Consider the following 4,164-nt stretch of genomic DNA (forward strand, 5'->3'; position numbering starts at 1 on the left):
CGTTGGACCTGGGGACTGAAGGTAGACTTCAAGGCTGGGTGATGGTTGGCAGGCCCTGCTTGCTTGGACAAATAGGAGAGAGGAGGCTCATCACCTCAGGGCAGCACACGAAGATCCAAAGTCTAAGGGGACTCAGTCCTTCCTGCTACCTGCCAGGTACATGACTGAGCCACAGAGCTATTCCCTTGGCTAACCTAACTATCTTGGCTGCTGCAGCTGCTGTGCTATACAGGCACAGTCAGGCCTCTCCTGACTCTTCGTTCATGAATCCCTATCTCTACCCTGTTAAGGGCATTTTTTTGAGTCTAAGAGCACCACTTACTATCTATGTAACTTTGGTCTATACCCAACTCTCTGTGCCTCAGTTTCCTCAGCTGTAAAATGGGACTAAGAATATATCAACTTCATTGAAATATGAGAATACAATGAGCTAATACACATGTGGAGCAGTGCGTTTACTGAGCACACATCAAATGCTCATACATAGAACCTGTTTAGTGACAAATTCTTGTGTGCCTTCCAGCAACTTTCATGCAAATCTGTGCAGGTGTGCACATGTGTCTTCATCTTTTAGGAATCACATACTCATTTGGAGGATATTACACAAGTGCTCAGCTGTTAATAGAAAGATTGGCGGTTTGAACCACCTACTGGAGGAGGTGCAGGAGAAAGATCTGGCGATCTGCTGCCATAAAGATTACAGCCAATGAAACCCTCTGGGACAGTTCTGCTCTGCCACAAGGGGTTGCTATGAGTCAAGATTGACTTGACGGCACCAAACAACAGCAGTAACATTCCACTGCTTGGCTTTTTCATTTAATGTGTGAATAACTTTCCATTTCCGCAAATGGAGCTCCGCCCCTCCTTGTGATGGACTCATAGCCCCAGTATGTGTATGCACATTTAACTAAGGCACTTTGATGGGCACTCAAGGAATGAGTGCCTCAAGGAGTTCTGGTTGTACAGTGGTTAGAGCATTTGGCTGTTAACCAAAAAGTTGGCTGTTCGAACCTATCAGCAGCTCCGTGGAAGAAGGATGAGGCAGTCTGCTTCCTTAAAGATTTACAGCCTTGGAAACCCAATGGGGGTCACTCTGAATCATAATCGACTTGATGGCAGTGAGCTTGGTTTTAGGTAGTGCCTCATTTTCATCATTACTGCCATCCATCCACAGTAGACTTCTCACTGTTCCCCAGACGTAGTACCCATGGCTATCCTTGGAAAACAGAGCACAAAACTTGAGTGCTAACATTTTACTAAGAGTTCAATCCTGAGAAAGCAGGAGTAAGGGAAAAAGGGAATGAGAGAAGAAAGGAGGGAAAACAAATTCAAGGGACAGAGAGCGTTATGAGCTGGGCACTGTACTGTGACCAACACAGCTGACAGCTGTGTGGCAAGGCACCTTCAGAGAGGCTTTTATGGAGCAACTGTGTCTACAAACAGTGCAGGGAAGGGAAGGGAGAAGAATTTATCTGCTGGCTGCCTCTGTCTCTCATTAGTCAAAATTCATCCACACAGGACATCTATCCCTCTGTCCTTCTGTGCTGTGCCACCTGGCCCTCCAACAGTCACCAGGGAAGACAGATCCCAAGAGAGCAGTGGTGGAATCTGCAGCTGAGCCACAATGTGCAGGGTGACCAGTCAGCAGATACGTGTGAGCAGTGTCCCTTGTCCATCCACGTGCAGCCTGCAGCCTTCTAGGCGTAGCAGAGTGACCTGGTTGAAAAGCGTGTGTGGGAAGCCTCTAGGCAAGGGATGCTGTCCAGTTTTCCTGTGAGTGACAAGAAGCAGCGGAAGCAACTATCTTAGTGAGGTCATTGATCTGTAACCAGGCCTACATTGTTCCTTAGGCTGTGGGACTGATGTAAGCCAGGAAGCAAGGTTAAGTGTGTAGACCTGAGTTGGCACATAAACTGAGTCCAGGAACCTCTCCTCTGTCTTATTGCACTATTTTCTCCATTCCCAAACCTACCTGTCTAATTCATCAAGTGACCATTTATTCATTCATGCATTGTCGAATGACTGCCATGTTCTTTTTATTGTAATTTTTTTTTTTATTGTAATTTGGGTGAAGATTTACAGAGAAAATTCGCTTTCCATACGGCAGTTCACATACACTTTGTCTCATGCCATAGACCACAGTTTACCACAATGTGCCATGCTCTTCTTGCCTCCCACGTGGAAGATCCAGGATCAATTTCTGGCCAATGTACCTCATGTGCAGCCACTGTCTGTCTGCCAATGGTGTCTTATGTGTTGCTCTGATGTTGAACAGGTTTCAGTGGAGCTTCCAGACTAAGATGGAGTAGGAAGAAAAGCCTGGCAATCTACTTCCAAAAATCAGCCAATGAAATCTCTATGAATCACAACAGAGCATTGTCTAGTCCATAACCAATCATGGGGATGGTGCAGAATTGGCCATGTTTTGTTCTGTTGGGCATGATGTCATCATGAATCAGAGAATGACTCAATGGCAGCCAACAACAACAACAACAACCATGGCCCAGGTCCTGGAGAAACAGTGTTCAACCATGTAAAGTAATGATATCTATCCCAGAGCTGCAAATATGGAAGTTGTTATGCTGGAAAATGTTTTGTTGTGTATGTTTTCACTACAATGTTGTTGTTGTTGTAGTTGTCAGGTGCTGTTGAGTCATCTTGGACTCATAGCAATCCTGTGCACAGCAGAACGAAACATTGCCCGGTCCTGTGCAAACCTCACAATCCCTACTAGACCTGAACCTATCGCTGCAGCTACTGTGTCAATCATCTCATTGAAGGCCTTCCCTTTCTTTGTTAACCCTCCACTTTACCAAGCATGATATCCTTCTCCAGAGAATGGTCCCTCCTGACAACATGACTAAAGTAGGTGAGACGAAGTCTGGCCATTCTCTCTTCCAAGGAGCATTCCAGCTGCACATCTTCCAGGACAGATTAGTTCTTTTAGCAGTCCACGGTATTTTCCACATTCTTCGCCAACACCACAACTCAAAAGCATCAACTCTTTTTCACTTTTCCTTATTCATTGTCCAGCTTTCATATGCATATGAGGGGATTGAAAATACCATGGTTTGGGTCAGGCACACCAAGGAGACAGCTTTGCTCTTCAGCACTTGAAAGAGGTCTTTTGCAACAAATTTGCCCAATGCAATTCATCTTTTGATGTCTTGATTGCTGCTTCCATTGGCGTTGATTGTAGAACCAAGCAATATAAAGTCTTTGACAACTTCAGTCTTTTCTCCATCTATCATGATGCTGCTGAATGCAGCACATGCTTAATTCACCACAATAAAAGTAAAAAAAAAAAAAAAGTAAGGGTATCTGAAAAAATTCCAAAGAAAGAAAAATGAAAAATGATGGTATCACAATGTGATGGGTTCAGTGATAAATATATATATATATGCCTGGGGTATAAAGAATGCACCATGGAAGACACTAGCTGGAGTGACACAAAACCCAAAACAAGAGTTGCTTAAACAAGGAAAAACCCAAAACAAGAGTTGCTTAAACAAGGAAAAAGTTTATTTTTCTCTTGATATTTTCTGGCCTTAGTTCACATAGCAGTTCTGTTCCATGAAATCTTCAGAACTATACTCCTTCCATCCTTAGCCTGTGGCCTTCACCCTCATCATCTAGGATGGTGACACTGTTCCAGGCAGGAGGGTAGAGGAATTGGTGACAGAGAGGCAAAGGCACACTCCAGCTGTCTCTCAAGAAAGTTTTCTCCAGGCTGTTACATGCTACTCTTGCTTATATTCCATTGGCTAGCACTTAGTTACATGGCTACCTCTAGCTGCAAGGGAGGCTGGGAAAGGTTTCTCTCTTAGCCATTTGTCATTGTTAGGTGCCATCAGGTCAGTTCTGACTCATAATGACCTATGTATAGCAGAACAAATGTTGCTCAGTCCTGTGCCTTCACAATAGTAGATATGCTTGATTCCATTGCTGCAGTCACTGTGTCAGTGCATCTTGTTGAGGGTCTTCCTCTTTTTTGCTGACCCTCTTCTTGCCAAAGGATTTGTGGTAGTGTAGTGGTTAAGGCATTTGGCTGCTAACCAAAAAGTTCAGTCGGTGGTTCAAACCCACCAGCCACTCTGCAGAAGGAAGATGAGGCAGTCTGCTTCTGTAAAGATTTACAACCTTGGAAACCCAATGTGGGTCACC

This window comes from Orycteropus afer, unplaced genomic scaffold (genome assembly GCF_000298275.1).
Source record: "Orycteropus afer afer isolate SDZICR_OR568_19922 unplaced genomic scaffold, OryAfe1.0 scaffold00112, whole genome shotgun sequence".
NCBI lineage: Eukaryota > Metazoa > Chordata > Mammalia > Tubulidentata > Orycteropodidae > Orycteropus > Orycteropus afer.